The sequence below is a fragment of the Amphibalanus amphitrite genome, unplaced genomic scaffold, assembly GCF_019059575.1.
Source record: "Amphibalanus amphitrite isolate SeventyFive unplaced genomic scaffold, NRLGWU_Aamphi_draft 000107F_arrow, whole genome shotgun sequence".
NCBI lineage: Eukaryota > Metazoa > Arthropoda > Thecostraca > Balanomorpha > Balanidae > Amphibalanus > Amphibalanus amphitrite.
The window spans coordinates 142,085-159,682 of NW_024881602.1; the positions used below are offsets into that span (position 1 = coordinate 142,085).

Sequence of the window (17,598 nt, forward strand, 5' to 3'; positions counted from 1 at the left end):
ATCGCGATGAAATCTAAGTAAAATGTCCATAATTCTACGGAAGCATTGACACACGTCACGTGTCATCTCTTCCATAATGGCGGCCTTACAGGCGGCGGCCATTTGCATTAATGATTAAACTGTATAAAATAAAGTTTTTCTTTTCTTTTTTGCTTAAGTCCACTTAAATCAAAATTCCTTGTATAAATTTTGACATCTTAAAATTAATTCAAGAAAGTTGTAGGCCACTTTTGCTGAAAAATGAAGTACCAGAAAAACATAGTTGTTCAATTATTTTCAATTAGTTTTTGAGCTATATCGGTTCCTCAACCTGGCACAGCTGCGACATTAAAATGTTTTTAGATGTGTTCAGTTTTGAAACTGCTGTGTGCGAGTCAAGCCAAAAGCCAATTATATTTTATAAGTGCTCATGATTAAATTGCTAGCGATCTGTATCTGTTGAGAGAGCAGGAAAGAGAACACTAATTGAAGAAAATAAATTATCCACAGGATCATGACAGCATCGCTCACTACAAGGCTTTTTGAAGTTGAGGGAAGTTGAAGATTTGTGGGGTGATGCGGGTGATGATGAAGTGACAAATGCTGCCTTAAATATTATATGATAATGGTGAAGCTAGTGCTGTATAAAACAGGGTTTTGGATAATGTAATTGCATTGCAGTAAAATGGAGAGGAAGACAAGGTCAAGATCAATCACAGACTCCTCAAAACAAAGTCAAATTTGTTGCTAATAAATGCTTTGGAAATTTTGAGCAAGGTAGTTTAAGTATGTTTTCCAGCATACAGTGAGTTAAACATTAATTCATGTTTATGTCTTGCACATTGGCTTTCTTTGTAGGATAATTATCCTCATGGTATTGGAATTTGCTAACACTGATAAGTTGCCATTTAACATTGGTAGACTGATGTATTTGATATTACAGTTGATGTGTTTGCCAATTTGTTAGGACATCATGCATTTGGGAGAAATGTGTCATGATTGCCATTTTTCTTCATCCAGTGTCATTTAGCAAAATCAAATTTGAGTTCAGAAGGTTTATTAAAAATGCTTTCAAATATTTTATGACAGTAGTTGATTTTCATGATACCGACAAAATACCAAATGCTTTTGGTATATAATACCGAATACCGAATCGGTATTGGTTCGGTATCGGTATACCGAAATATTGGTAACCGATTGACACCACTAACTAATACATACATAGATCGGATCGGAGCCCTCAGCTCGGCGACAGGCCGGGAGTACGCCATCTAGTGAGAGGTTCGGCCTCTCGCCACCAGGTGTCCAATGGTTCTGTGTCTGCTGCCATCTAGCGGAAAGGGAAATAAACATTCTCATCACTGAACGATAATATTTCTCAACTGAGCAGTTGAGCAGCTCCAGCACTGTCTGCAGCTCGTGAAACATCTTGTCAAATGTAAATGTCAATGAAATTTTAAATAAAAAAGCTTCATAGTTAAGATTCAAGGCTGCATCAGCTGACTTAATTTCCGCGAAAGCAGATTTAGCAAGTCTGGCGAAAAATTCCACTGATTCCCTGTTTGTCATTTATGGGATGCAACATGTTTTGGTAGGAAGGCTTGATGAGTTCCGAAACTTTGGAACATAACTGAGATGAGGGGACCGTGCCAAGTTAACGCTTCACGCGCCTCTCAGACAACAACAGGCTATATCGACCGGCGAGACGCCTGCTCTGTCGAGGGAGGGGGAGGGGTGTGGTCTAATCACAGTCGAGTGAATTCGTCAACTCGCTCTTCCTCCTAAAATCCTCTCTCTTTATCTATTTCCTCTCTCTCTCTCTCTCTCCTCTCTCTCTCTCTCTCTCTCTCTCTCTCTCTCTCTCTCTCTCTCTCTCTCTCTCTCTCTCTCTCTCTCAATTCCCCCCTCCTTGCTGTCCTCCCTCCCTACCTTCCTTTCTTTTCGATTCCCTACTCTCTTCCTCCCTCTCCTCCCTCCCTCCCTCTCCCTCTCTCTCCCCTCCCTCCTCTCTCTCTCCCTCCCTCTCCCTCTCCGAGTCTCCCTCTCCCTTCCCCTCTCCCTCTCCTTCTCCCTCTCCCTCTCCCTCTCCCTCTCCCTCCCTCCCTCCCTCCCTCCCTCCCTCCCCCCCTCTCTCTCTCTCTCTCTCTCTCTCTCTCTCTCTCTCTCTCTCTCTCTCTCTCTCTCCCCACTAAGACCGCAATGGCGGACCAGCCGCCGACAGGACCCCTCTCAGGACATTGTTATTGGCCGCCCCTCCCACGCACTTGTTTTCCTCCCGACGGAAGGGTAAGCGGCGACAGCTGATTGGTGACCATGCACCAATCAGGGTCCGTCTCCGCGGGACAATTGTACTTCTGGGGTGTTTACTGAGGGATCTGTTACCTCCGGCCGGGTGAGGTGAAAGCAACCGAGATACGGCAACGGCGTATAATTACTCCATTCGTGTGACTTTGCAACTTGTATTTAGTTTGATTCTAGTTCTAGTACCTAAATATTGCTGCCATATCCAATGCTCATTATTATTTACACGTTATGCAATGAATAAAACCCGTCTTTGAAACGCATCCGTATAAGCGTTACTTATTACACCCATCTATAAACCCATCTATGCGCTTTTTTTGTAAAATGGAGTATGTAAAAGGCATGTTGAAAAGCTTTTCGTCTTCATGCCGCTTTTTATTTGTATCCCTTCATGTTTTTTATTTGTATTGCTTCATGTGTAATCGTAAGTCCGCATCTCATATGACCCCGTGACCCTGAGGAGACATGCGCTAATGCAATTAGTCGGAATGTTGATGAACTTTTTGTGCCACTATTGCATCAAGAAAACGAAGAACTTACGACTCCCATTACGACACTTTTTATTGGGATCTATCGGTCTGACGAGACCAATCTGCCAATGTGCGACCGACCTACTCATTAGCAAACAGCACACCATCTATTTATAAATTTGTATCTGAGTGACGTCACCACTCCCGTCGAACCGAGCCGGCTTCCCCCGGCGGGGAGGGGGAGGGGGCGCTCTGCTGACGCTTTGTGTCCCTCGGCGGGCAGATCCGCCGATGGGAGCCGGGAGCCGGGAGCCGTCTGCTCCCAGACGGCGGAATTGCTCTGCGGATAGGGAGAAACGCCACGCTGCGGTGGCAATCATCTAATTCGACCGGATTGAAGGGCGAGGTGATGGGATAGGGGGGGGAGGGGGAAGGAGGATTCTAGGGTGGTGGGATGTTTGGTTTAGGGATTGTGAAAAGCTAGGTTTTATGTTCCGCATGGAACGTACTAATGTTTTCATGAGAATCACACGTATTTCATTAATGTGCTGTTTGGTATATTCCACTGCAGACAGTTATCAATTGACCTTTCATAGTAACAAGTTATTTGGAAGAATTTCTTCACGATTGAAAATGTCAGGCTTGTGTATAAAACAAAACTTTGTGTCTGCATAGAACGACCGCTAAACGTGCGTCCTACTCAAATGAATAATTGAACATTTTCTCTTACTTTTTGTGGTTTTGTTTTTGTAAAGGGAAGTACGATTGTTTCACCAGAATGAGAAAGGTCAACTCATTATTTATCCTGGAAATATACCATACTGCTATGTCTAGTCTGCGGCCTGGGTCATTTCAGTTTCTGTTTATGTCTACATGCTCTCGGTATAACGATGACAACGAAGTCCTGCCTACGAACGATTAAGACCGGCGCCTTCTAGGCAATAATTGAACGCCACATTGAGCCAGTATCAACGAAAATAGTTAGGTGATACAATACAGCAAGTGACCTGACCCAGGCTCAGGTCAGGACAGGTCACCGCTGGGTCAATATTAAGGTCAAGGTCAAGGTCACCTATCAGTATCGTATTGTCTCGCTCGGTGCTGGCGTCCCCCCTCATCCCCCCTAAACTGGAGCCGGCGTCGGTCGCACCCAGCAGCACGTTATCGCTTTTTTGCTCCGATTCGCCGCCAAAGGTCGACGATACGGCGCATGCGCACGGCGGGCCGGTGCGGTGCGCCGGCCGGCCGCCGTCGGTTCGGCGTTGTCTGCTCGTGGGCCGCCGCGGCAGACCGGCAGCGCGCGCTCCCGAGCCCCAAAGGGTTGCCTCTTTGTGCTAGGGGGTAAAAAGTGAATGACGGAAGGACCGGCCGCGCGGAATTCAACAAAAAGCGCGCGCTCGAGAGCCGGTGGTGCGCGGCGCGTCGGCGGCGGCGAGTGGCGGCAGTGAGCGACTGGCTGCGGCGGCGGCGACAGCGCGGCACGCGCCCGCGCCCTCTGTCTAAACCCGTAGATCCGAACTTGTGGTGAAGAGGGCACAAGTTTGACTCTAAGGGGATAGACCGGGGGTGCCTCCAGCGCAGCCCGCCGGCGGCAGAGGAGGCTGGTACCGACGGGAGAGCGCCCGCTCCCAACCCGCCCCCTCCCACCCGCCTCGTCGTGCGATACTCGTCGTCACACTTCAGTAATTGTGGTGATAATCGACAGTGGTGCGACTCCCTGTGATGTGAGCGGTGCTAACGATAGTGTGATTTGTGTGTTTATTAACTGTGAGAATTTTGCCCTAATTTATTCGGCCACATTAGTTCGAAGTTATCAAATATGCTGATCTTTTAAAAATGCTCCTTTGGCATAATTGCCTTCTTTTGTATAAAAAAAAACGATTTAATGCTAACCTTTTACGGAATATATTTAATTTTTTGCCATTTATATTCAACATTGCTTCAAGTTACTACTCAGTTGGATCTAAGGACTATTAATGATGCTGCTAGCTACAATACAACTGAACAACTGATGTTTACAGAAACAAACATCTGCTTATTTATGATTGCCTTTTTACGTGCTATGCTACTTTGTTTTTTGAAAATTCGTTGCAGATACAAAACCAGCAAACTATTTAGAGAAATACTGGAGCTGTCAGGATAACTGTCATTTGGCTACCTCAATGCAAGTGACAAATAACAGTTCCCGCTATTTTTGGCATTCTAGAAATCAATCTCCTTTCAAAGAAGCTGTGATCCCTGGTGTATTTCTGCCAATATGCTATTACAATGGACTATTGGATTTAAAATTTGTTTCAAAATGAATTAGTTCACACGTAGTAGATGTTGTTTTCCATGTTTTTGGAGATAGTTTGCTATACCGTTAGGTAAAATCCAATAGTAAACCTCATATTTCGTGGATATTTTTGCCAGAAAGTAGATTTCAGATTGTTTGCAAATTTCTTCTATGCCTAATCATTTTTGTTACGCGACTTTTGGAGTCTGAAACATTTAAATGAGCAATTTTTATCGGCAGCCCGCGCCTCCAAAATACCTATTCTTTTTCCGTCCTAAATTCAAACAGTAATGGTTGTTTTGATTGTGTTTATCTTCATCATGTCCTGATTCTCATTTTTATATCTAGAAATAAATTTTGAGAGCCTGCCTTCAATGTACAATTTTGTTGAAACACCTCGAACAAAAAAAAGCAATGTTGCTGGGTTTCTTGGCATTTAGGGTCGATCTAACCACACGCTTAGAAGTGTCTGGGCGCAGTTGCCCGAATTACCCCGACGGCTCCCGCCACAAGTGTCCGCCGCCAGCCATGTGCGCGACATACACCATCTACCGACACTGGCGTAACGGATATGTCTGCCACTGTCAAAACTGTAACCTGCGGGCGTTTTTGCTGCGGCGCGCAGGGGCGGATCGCCGCTCGGCCGCCGCGTACGCCGCTGTTGCCACCCGCGCCATGTTGGCCGCTTGTCGCCGGATTTCTCCCCTCTGTTCGCCCTCGCCGCCATGCTCTCTGTCCCCTCTGTGTCGGACCCCTTCCCCTTCACAGAGGCGTTCCCAGACACCCCTCTCGGGGAGGGGTGGTCCGCGCCGAGGCCCGTATCGATCTGTTATGAAGGCGCCGTGGGGCGACGGACGAGCGATGCGGCGCGCCGGCCGGGCCACGTGGCCGGCCCGTCTCCCTCGCCGTGATTTTGCACACTCACGCCCACCTGTGACAGACCGGACCGGAGTGTCCCGTTCGCCGCCGAGCGGCCGCCTCTCCCCGCCTGGGCGCGCCCCTGGCCGGCTATTGGCGTTCCGTTTTTGGTGCGTGCCCGGCGGCCACTGTCTAGACGTCGTTTTTTGTTCGCGCTCCGGCTGGCCGGGGGCAGCGACCGCCGACCGCCGACGCCCGGCCGCTCGGCCGCAGCCTTGAGCGCCGTTTACGCCATGGTGTTCTCGCATCCGGTGTCTCAGAGCGGCCGGGGACGCAGCTGCGCCGAGCGGAGCCTTTTGTAGCGGCCCGCAGCTCTGGGGGCGGCCGGGCCGCGGCGCCCGTTCAAACTGAAAGCCGTGCCGTGCGGCTCAAAGTGGTGCGCCGGGAACACGCGGCCGCTGCGCTGGCTGGGGTTGGGGTGAGACCCTGAACGGATGCGTCCCGGTCGAAACGGCCTTGGGCCCGCTCGGGCCGCCCCAGGGATCGTTGGCGCCGAGATTTCGATCCAGTAGATTATCAGTTCAGCGGTTCTCAGGGCCGCAGGTCGAGTTCAAATAAAGTGGTGAGCGTGGCTGGGCCGGGCCAGGCGGGGATATCCGCTGGTGTTTTCGTCCGTGTAGATATGTGATGTATAGTGGACCTGTATGAGCTGCATTAGGTCGGCGTAGTTATTTACAGTTAGGCATGAATTGCTGTCGTAAAAATATAATCCGATGTTGGTAGTTCCATGTACGACCAATGTTTCTTGGTCGCGAGGTGTGTTGCTATGTGCCTTTGCCCTTGTGCGAGCCGCAATAAAAGCTACGATGACGCAACGAGTGTTTGCTAGCTCATGTTGGCATCATATTACACGCGTGGGCTACCACTCCCCAGCATTTGTGGGCTGGAGGGAGGGGGTTTGGGGAGTGGGGAGTTTCCACAACACTTATGAAAATCATCACCGCACTGCTCTTACATGAGGTGTCGATATTCGCCGTGCTGAAGGCCTGACAGCATCACGAACCAAAACGTTATCATCTCGGGTGCCGTGAGTGGGACCATCCCGTAATCTATTGTGACCTTGCCTTGCAAAATATGTGCCATATCCTTGACTATCCGGTTACATGCGACCATCCCGTGACCATTCCATGATCATCCCGTGACCATGTTGTAGCCATCCGGTGATGATCCGTGACCATCCTGTGATTGTTTCGTAACCTTGCCGTGGCATACCCTTTACCACCCCGTGATCATTCCATGACCTTTGGCCAGTCCTGTGACCATCACATGGCCATTCCGTAACCGTCTCGTGACTTATACTAACAAGAACCAACCCGCAACTATCCCGTGACCACCCCGTGACCATTTCATACCGATCTTGTAAGTTGTATCCATCTCGTGAAACACATCCCGTGACCATTTCATGACCACTCACCCCGTGACCACCTCGTGACCACCCCATGACCACCCCGTGACCATTCCGTGACCGCCACGACCGGCGATTTCCGGCGGTGGCTGCGGCGGCTGATGGCTGTGTCCGGTCTGATGGGCCGACCCACCACCTGTGTCCTGTTCCGCGCTGTCGTCAGGCGGGTGGGGGGAGGGGGGCGAGACCGCGGGCCGAGCCATGACCTCTGCGTGGGGGGGGGGGGGCGGGGGACGGAGGTGGAAGGAAGACGGTGAAGCGCGTTGGAAGAAAGACTGTGGAAGGACGGAAGATGGTAGAAGGTGGAACGTGGAGGTAGGAACGATGGAAGGTGATAGGGTGGAGTAAAAAGAGCGTGGACGGTAGACCGATATAGGCTGAAACTGAAAGGAGAGAAAGGACGAGGCCGATGAAGGGGTAATGAGCAAAGGTGACAGAGGGAGGGCGTTGGACAGCGAAAGTCATTAGCTGGATAATAAAGCACCAGGCGTTCTAGGAGTCCGATCGAACCATATGAGCCTCTATCGTATAAGTGCCTAGGACTAGAGATGAAAAATGTCTCGAAAATAAAATGTGCTCATGAGTGCCTGCTCTGAAACGTGTGACATTTCTTAGCATATACTCAGTCCGCGAGCTTGATTGTTTATTATTAGCAGGAACTGTGACTTCCTCTCACATTAATATGGTCGTCAGGTAGGTACCTTCTAAATCCATCAGTCACAGAAAGACAGCTTCGACCACGGAACAAGAATGATGCGCCGTCAAAAATTTCACGCAACAGATAAATTATAATCCGCTGAAGAGCTGAAAGTTGCGCGTCATCACGGCCACGCTATATGCTACAAGTGCGTAACTTTCCATCTACGTCTTCTAAGAGTGAATCTAACTTATTGCCTTGCTTGACAAAGCTTCTGTGACTTTCAGCCCCCCCCCCCTCCCCACCGTCCTAGGCAGTGGTGTCTTGCTATCCCCAATCACCCACGACAGAGGAATGCACGCATCACGCACTCACACCACGCAATCTATGCATCCCTTGCCCGCCCTGTGTGCTGTCCCTCACGGTGCCCCCCCCCCCCCCCAGTCCTCTGGCGCTCAACCGCCGGGCTTTGTCCGCCGCCGCCCCTCCCCCCCCCCATGCCCGTCTGCGTGAGACCCGGCCGGGCCTGTCCCACACTGCGCAGCATTGGGGCAGGTCGGCCCGGCCCGGCTCGGCCCGGCCCGGCCCGGCCAGCTCGCGTGTCCTAGGTCGCGGGCTGCGTGCGTGTGGCCCAGCCGCTGCGGCGCGCACGCGTGGTTCACCGCTCGATACCTCGCCGTCGCCGCCGCCGTCGAGCGGGTTCAGTTTAGACACCCGACTGAAAAAAAACGCCCGTCCCGAGGCGACGCACCGACCTCGACGGTAGCTGATAACGGCCCGGGACGCGGCGCGCCGGCCGACGACGGGTCCTGCCGCCCGCGCCGCGCCGCGCCGCGGCGGCTGTGGCCACGAGGGTCCCTCGCGGTGGCGGCGGTAAGGACAGGCGCAGCGACAGCGGGACCAGACGCGGGCGATAGGGAACCAGACAGCGGCGGTGGAGGCGATAGCGACTCGTCTGCGACTCGACGGTCGGACGGAGCTGAGTCATCCTGTCAACGGTGACTCTGGTTGGGTGCGAGTCTGTCTTTCCACATTTCATCTTCCACCCTCTCTTGTCTCAGCTTTACGCGACTACCACAAGGACTAACCCTTCCCCCAAAGATGGCCGACCTTACAATAGCCTCGGTAGTTTACTGAAACACACACCACACGACGTAATTTGCAGTTAGCCTGTTCTGCAGGAAGCCCCGATATTATGTTCTACCCCCACTCGTGTAATGTGTAATACCAGTAGCTGGGTTAAAGCTATACCTCCCACCCCAGCCAACGACGGTTTGCTGGCTGGCGGGCTGGCCGGGTTGTTTTCAGCCTGACCAAGGTCGTGTGGGCCGACGCTGTAGCGCCAGCTCAGTCCGCTGGCTCGCTGTAAACAGTTGCCGATGTTCTACCGGGGGGGGGGGGGATGAGGGGGACGCGCGTCGGTGTGGGGCTGGAGGTGCAAAATGCGACCAATGTTCACCAACTTCCTGTAGCTTGTATTGTATGCTGTTAAGAAATATGCGCTATGTATGCAGAACCTGTGCTTTTTCATCAATACTATTTTCATTATTTTACGCAGGGTTTCGAAGCCTGAGTTAGAGTCATTCGGAGTCCTGGCAACGAGCCAGGAGTCCGAGTAGGAGTCGTTCGAGCTGCCTCGACTGACTCTGGAGGCGTCCATTAGAATATGACTGTCACGGCTTGCCCGAAGGGCTGATATAACTGAAGCATGCACCATATTTAGCCAAATTTAACGCATATTTTTGCAGTGGTTCTGAATATAATAAAGCATATAATTATGAATATAATCAATAAATCAACGGATTGTGACCTCACACCCTCATTTGGTCCCGGTCCTTCCCATCTTGGTATAATTTGGCTCTCGAACCGAACAGCTTTTCTCCTCAATGAGGTTACCTACTCGGTGTACGTACGACTCATTCGAGCGGCGACCCACCCTACTTGCTGATCGCCCTACGTCTGGCTCTCTCTGTCTAAGGTCGGCTGTTTAATGAGGCATTGATCGTCACATCAGCAGCCCCCACTGCTGAGACGTCGGTGGCGACCTGGTCGCGAGGTCAGATCGCTCAGAGACCGTCGATCGATGACATTGACCTCTCCTGGAACGCGGGGAATACCTGGCAAAAGTCAATGATCCGAATGTTCCCAGTCACGTAGGTGCAAATTAGCAGTATGATTGGATTGTTTAATAATGTTTGCATAACATCAGGAAACGTTTTTGATTAGGAAGTCCTCTTTGGTGTCAATTAGCGAAAAGGTCGGCATACACAGGTTAGTAATAAGTTTCATATTACTATTTCATAAGCTGCGGTAGCTACGGTAATTAATGCTCATATTGCTACGTGGGCAGTCACTGCGCAAAAAACCATATTCATGTGCATTCCTCCGACGTGAATCCATATATGCCCTACACACGCATCGTTAATTATCACTGAATAGCAATAAAGCGTCTTGCCAAATAAAGTTTAAGCAGTTTTTTTTTTTTACAAACGTGGTCTTCGATAATGTGTTTTCGTGGCCGAACATCATCTATTCATATATCGTACTTCATTCTTGCCAAGTACCTGCTGTGAAGCTATGTAAAACTTTCTTCGGGTCGCTTTGGCAGAAACGTGGGCTGGAAGTTTTTTTTTTCATAACAACTGCTCCGCTTAGCAACAAGAGCAACGACACCAATGCCAAAAGCGGTGTTGCGTCATCGGGCCAGATCCCGTACCCACCGTCAGGACGCCGGGGCCAGAATCACAGCTGATGGTCCAGCCTCCAGAATTTCCGAGTCATTCCCAGGGTTGGCTGGTCTCAAAGGATCTCACATCAACAGACTGAGGTACTAAATGACGTCATGGTTGCTAGCCCAACCAACGGATGGTGTTCTAAATAACATGATGACGTCATGGGTCACAGACCGACCAACAGACGGCGGCGGTCCGGAACGCCATAGTGACGTCACCAGCCAGGGTCAAGTGACGTCACTTTCTGGCCAGACAGACGCCGGATCATGCGATGACGTCATGGCCAGACATCGACCGGATCCCACAGAATGACTGGTATCCGCCGTCTAGCCGACAATGACAGGAATAGACCGCCATTGACGGCCGTTTCGCAGCTCTGTGACCATGAATATCCATTGCTCGGCTGGTATAGGCGGACACAGAGAGGCGGTCTAGGACGCTGCGGGGTATCCCCCCAAAAGGTTTCTAAAAAAAAGGATATAGATTGATATTGATTGATGCGCAGTTTAAATCAGGCTTTTCTTAAGGGTGCGTTTCACGCGACCTTTACACCACCTGGCGAGGATCTTGCCGACATAGAGATACGTTTCTAGACCAGTAGATGGCTCTAGCGCTGAACGCCGGTTTGTTGTCATAGGACAAGTATCACATTTCCCCTGTCCATCCATCTGTTAGCGCAGAGGGGTTCGACTGCCGGGCCGCCCCTCCCCATCCGCGCCCCGCTAGTTCGGGGAGGAGTGGCACGGGTCCACCGCGCCGGTCAGGCCGGACGGAAAGGACCAGATGTCAGGCACTCAGTCGAACTACATTGGGCCGAACCCGCGCCGACACACACGGATAGGGAAAGACCGGAATAATGAAAGGGCTAACAGAATGAGGTACAGGAAAGCAGCTTCAGTCACATTCATAGTGTCAGCTTCATTAATCCTCGCTTGGGGAAGTGGGGCGTTTTTTGGTCAAACTTGCAAGTTTTCGTTTGCCCGTATAAGCGCCGCGAAACTTGGCATAGCTTACTGATCTCAGGCAGCTTTTGCCAAACTGTCAGGGAACTCAGATACAATTCTAAAAAATAGTGTTTTAACTATTGACAACAAACCTTCGGTTATCATGCATTAATTTCTCATCGTGTGTGAAATTGTGGAACTCCGATCTCAAAGGTTTAGGTCACCCAGTTCAAGTAGTTATATCCTAGATGTTCGAAACTCGGGTTATTGCATGAGCTATCAGCATGAGCTACACTGTATAGTGCCGGACTATCGCATCAGAAGGCACAGAAGAATATGCTTTATAAAACATTTTTTTTTTGTTGCAATTTTGTCACCTCTTCAGAGCTACAGTAGATGCCTGAGTCCTTTGAAAGTTGCAGTGCACGATGCAATAAGGCCATTGGTAGCTACAACTTGTATGTCTCGGAATCTTATAAGTTCATCCGGACTTCAATCCCCCAAGAATTCGTTCGGGTCGGAGCTTTCGAATTTTATCACAAAACTTCGTCAGCGTGTGGTAATCGGGTTTGGGGGTATCGGTCGCAAAGTTGAGGACGTTTTGCGACCGATTTGATTCCCCGTGATGAGGTACATCGAAATAGGTACCCTTTTTATGCAAAAGTATCAACTTCGAAATTTGACCTTTTTTACCAGACCTTTTTTTATAAATTTAGTCCGAACATTTTTGATGGGAAGGATTCACAAGGACAGAGCCACCGCTAAGCGAAGCTTGTTGCGATGACCCTGCCCTCTACCCTCCGATCGCGCAATTCCAGTTCTATGGCAGAATTTAGAGTCCAAAGTTTAACGTGCGCACAAAGCCGCGCACGGCCGGTCCCCTCGCTGACTTTGCCTGGCTGCGGCCTGCCACCAACCGCAACCATACCTGTCAGGAGGCCCATAAATGTCGAGCGCCCGTCGCGCTTCGAACCCGGACTGCCACAACCGGGAACGCGTGCTCTCACCACGCGGAGTCCAACGCTCTAACCAACTGAGCTACGGGACCTTGAACTAACCGCCACCAGAAAGCAACCTAAATCGTCCCTCATGGTCGTCTAACTAAAACCACTTAGTTGGAAATGAAAAATTGGTCGCAAAACATGAATCACACGGCCCTAGTTAAGTTGGATTCATGTGTTGACCCTTGGTGACCTGACCTCTGTGACCTGACCTGGTATCAGTGACGTCTTTTAGCAACATCTGTACTAGGCAACCGACGATTTATCGATGATTTTCGATAACATGCCTTTTAACCCGCGCCCTGCTGGGGGGGGGGGTGTTTGAACACCCCCCCTGTGGTTTTTCGCGAATATCTCAAAAACGGCGGCGCGGAGCGCCGCCGTTTTTGGTACACCTTATCATACATCAATTCTACACATGTTGTGAAAATTTCAGACCAAGGTCATTCAAGGTCAGGTCACCAGGTCACTCGAAGTGACCTCACCTCATAAAAAGTTTCAATGTCTGTCATAGCTACACCGAGTGACCGATCGCTTTGAAACTTTCAGCGATTGCTAAGAACATTAGCATGTACAAAATGTATATCTCAGAATTTTGATATCGATGACCTAAGGTCAGGTCAATTTTGCGACCTTACCATTATAAGTCAATGGGAGAAAATTGAAATGCGCCTGTTTTGGACGAAAGACATTATAAACACTCCCAAACACTGAATTACAAGTGGTTTAGACACACTGAACATGAAAATGGTGTCTGTGACCCCTGTTTATGCCCTGAGGTCATCTTAGGTCACGAATGGTATCTAACAGTTTTTCGCAAATAACTTTTGATAGAGGCATGCTAGAGCGATGAAAACGCCTTAGATGTGTTCAGCTCGACGATACGGATCGACTGATATGCAACATGACCCTTTCCGGTCAGGTCATGACCTTGACCTGAGGTCAAATTTTCAAGTTGACCTTTCAAGGTCAAATTATAGTTCGTTCGATGCGTCTTGACGAGAGGAACACGATGCCGGTAAAAGTAAGCTCGTACAATGCTTGGGTCAAAAGTTATTGCAGAAAAACTGTTTCCGAGAAAATCGGCTATTTTTGCAGTTTTTGCCCCCTGCAGGCAAAACCGTTGACGTTAGGTCAAATCTGAGAAAATTACTCAGAAAGGGCGTTAATAGGGCTATCGAATGCGCTTTTCCGCGGCGCTGTAGCTCTATTGGTTCCCGAGTTATGCGTTGGCTTCTTGGAAATTTTCGACATTCGACCTGGAAATCGGCGAAAATTTGCCTTCAATGACCTCTGGTGACCTGACCTTTGACCTGACCAAAAAATTGACCGAAGTGATTTCCTCATTATTTTTGACGCTCTTTCGAACGCCGCCTTCCGCGTATCGCTACGTGGCCCAGGAGCCGAGTTAGAAGGGGGGGGGGGTGTTCAAACACCCCCCCCCCCCCCAGCAGGGCGTGGAAATCCAGGACCCCCAGCCGGGCGCGGGTTAATCAATGTTATAACGCGTTTTCTAGAAGGCCCGTGAACGGTGAAACATTTTAACTTTGACCGGACCTGTGACGTCATCAGTGACCCTGAGGTCAATGAACTTAATTTTATCAATGCAACAGGGCTATCGAACGCCGTTTGAGTTTTACGAATCCGTCCAATAGTTTCGAAGATACGGGGGGGGGGCAAAAATTAGCCCCCACCAGTGTGAGGCTTAAGGTTATGTGATCCGAGGTCAACCTTTGACCTCTTTCGAAGTCAACACATATATGCTACGAGGCGAAATTACGAGAGGACTACGATGCTGTTAATTGCTATTATGCAGTTTTTGCCTAGCTTTATTACTTCAAAAGTGATACGTAAGAAACCTATCTATAGAGACGCTATTTTGACTGAAATGCAATCAATTATCACGCGCCTCGTTGGGGTCTGCCGAGCAACGCGCCCTGCTGGGGTCCTGATGGACTACTGATGGACAATAGTCCATAAGATATCGGAGGAATTGCATGGGAACTATTTCCAAGCCATAGCCCTTTAGCCCAGAAAAAAAAATTGGTCCTCTCGGCATCACTTCTCATTCTGCTAGGGACTTGAAGGTGGTACGCCGCCCCGCAAGAAGACTGCGCGGCTTGAATCAGGCATCGGTACACGTTCAGAAACCGAGCCCTCCTGTGCCGTCTGGTTGAGTGGCTCCAACCAATCGCTAGTCAGGATGTTCCGCCGGTAATACTCGTCACTGATAGTGGTTTTCTGTGTCGTCATGAGCAGCTTGAATATTACATAGCAGCTGAACATGCTCCAGGTCTGGATTTTGGCCGGATGTTTGACGGCAGCGACGGCCGGCACGTTCGAGCTTCTGGCAGCCCACACATGGCCGATTTGACGGCTCAACGGATATCGCAGCTCGATCAGCTTCCCATCCGACCAGGGCACCTCATTCATGTCTTCCTTCGACCAGTAGACACGCCCTGGCCTGAGGCCAAAGGTGGTGGACTGGTTGTTTTCCCGTCAATTTCATTGTCTTTTCCAGTTTGAAGGGCAGTAAAACCAAGCTAAAGGGCGGGTAACGGTGAATCATGATGTGGGACCTCCTATTTTATGCCTTGGTAAGAATTCGAGTCAGTATGCGGAAATTAGTGCCGTTTCCTTGTCGCTAATGCTATCTTGACAACTCTCCTCACCACTTGGCAAAGGGCGCCTTTTGCGATCGAGGCCGGGCTGAGTCTGCCACCAAGTCCCAGCTTATTACGCCTCAGGCAGATGTGCTACTGGCTGCTGCTGATGTCCAGCTGCTGACAGACCAGCTTCTGGCTCATGCCACCATGCCACCAACACGTAGCCTTATTACGAAACGAAAGACTGTATTCCCTTCTCTCCACTGCCTTAAACGAAAACTATCAAATGAAACCCGTCGGCGACTCAACTCTTACTCAGAGCAAGAGTCATTTCGCAAGGTCAGATCACTGCTGAGTGGAGAGCAGATACCAGAGGTATGCATTCATCCAATTTCCAGCCTCTGACATTAAAAAAGAAACTGTGCAAGCAGATATAGCGAAAAAATAGATGTCCGGATAATTTCGTTACACACTGTATGCCAAATGCGATTATGTGGGTCAGGCAACCTTTGGATTTAGTTTAGACTATGTTCTGGTGAAGGTCAGGTCAAGGTCAGGTCAAATTAGGTCAAAGTTCAAAGTTGATATTTTTGCATAAAATGGGTATCGATTCGATGCAGCTCGCCACGGAGAGTTCAATGGTGGTCTTTGTTTTGCGCTACGTGGTCTAGAATTGCTAAAAATTGAGTTTGAAAATTTGATGTCATCATGTTTGAGCAGTTTTTTCGCTATAACTTGGCCAAAAAAGAAGGTATCGATCTAAAATTTGGTATGTATGTAGAAAAGCGCAGGGACCATCACATATATTCCGTTTTTTTCGAAATGCGGAAAATTTTTGTTTTTTTGCGTTTTTCTCAAACAAATATTTTTTTGTATTTTCGGGGGTCAAAATCCCAAAATTTTGAAAATCCGAGATTGCAGATTTGTAGCGCCGATTTTTGTCTACATGACCATATAAAGAACTTTGAAATTGCTTGGTAACTGTAGCTTTTGTGAGCGTTTCAAGATTTAATGTTTTTTGCTCATTTTTGCTCGAACATGACCTCAGTTTGACCTCAATAACTCCTGACCTAAGGTGACCTCAGACTTGAAATTTTGTGTGAAGGTGTTAAATTGATGCCCAGGAAGGTACTGAAAGTTTCGCGGCGCTGCACGCCGCCGTTTTCTTGCTATTCAAGAAAAACCACAGGGGAGGGGGGGCAAATTGGCCCCCTCCCCCAGCGGGGCGAGGGTTATATATTATTTTGTTGCCAATTCGTTGAGAAACACGGTCATGAAGGTTTCATGTCGCTATCTTTCATAGATTCACCAATATTGGTTAAGTAATTTGGATAATTACAGCTTTCCCCGAAATTTGACCTGCTGGGTCAAATATTAAATTAGGGTAAAAAATATACCATCAATCGCGAGTAGGTACTCGTTGAGAGCAATCGACTGCTCTTTGTTGCGAAGCGAGCTACGACGCTTAGTTTCGAAACGCCGGGGGAGGGGTATGAAAAATACCCTGCTAGGGCGAGGGTGTTGACATAACAGTCGAACTGATATTTGGTCTCGCCGTCACATCACTTGGGTCTATGTCTCCATGGAATTTGTAGGTATTGCTGGTTATTTTCATTATTTATGTTCAGTTCTGACTGCCCTGGTCAGGTCAAATACCTATTGTCAAAATATACCTGTTCGCTGTTCGTAATACCACTCACACTGACACAAACTTGTGACTTCTTTCAAAGTTGTCAGTTTCTCAGAAGCTCTTCCCAGCGTACTCCCGATCAAGAGTGAGAGGCGCGCGATAGGAGACGCCTGGCTGGGCGCCGCTCATGGATAGATCGTGGGACGAGTCTCCGACCCGTCTGGTCACGGCGAAACTTAGCAGGGAGGGTTCAGAGCACCTCGACGGCGGCCGAACGCCAGCGGAGCGCCGTAACTAATGGGTGTGACACTGTGTCAACAAACGCCGCTGAGTGACGAGCCGAGGGGACCGTCGAAACGCGCGGGCCATACAGCCAGAGACATCTCTCGGCGATTTTATGAACTAGCTGTGCAATGACTTTCAAATGAATAGAACTGCATAGTGATGCATACAATGATGATTCACTCTACAGGATTGTGTATAGAATCGATGTCTTTATGATTCCTAGCAGCCACATTTTTGAAATTGTTGTCATGGCTTTCATGCAATGCACTGCAAGATGAAAATTGTATCATGCAAAACATAGCACAAAATTGGAAAAAAGGCTTGCTAGGAAATGTTTTCCTTGACTTCGTCAGTCCAAAACTGAAAAAATCACAGTCGTACGACAATCCGGTGTTGAGTTCTATTCGTTTGAAAT

General features: G+C 49.2%; 1 protein-coding gene across 1 annotated transcript in view; it reads left to right on the forward strand.

The window, feature by feature from the left end:
• LOC122380800 (cuticle collagen 2-like) overlaps window positions 1-17,598 on the forward strand; it is a 43,752-nt gene that overhangs the window by 25,198 nt on the left and 956 nt on the right. The gene's annotated exons all lie outside the window — the stretch shown is intronic.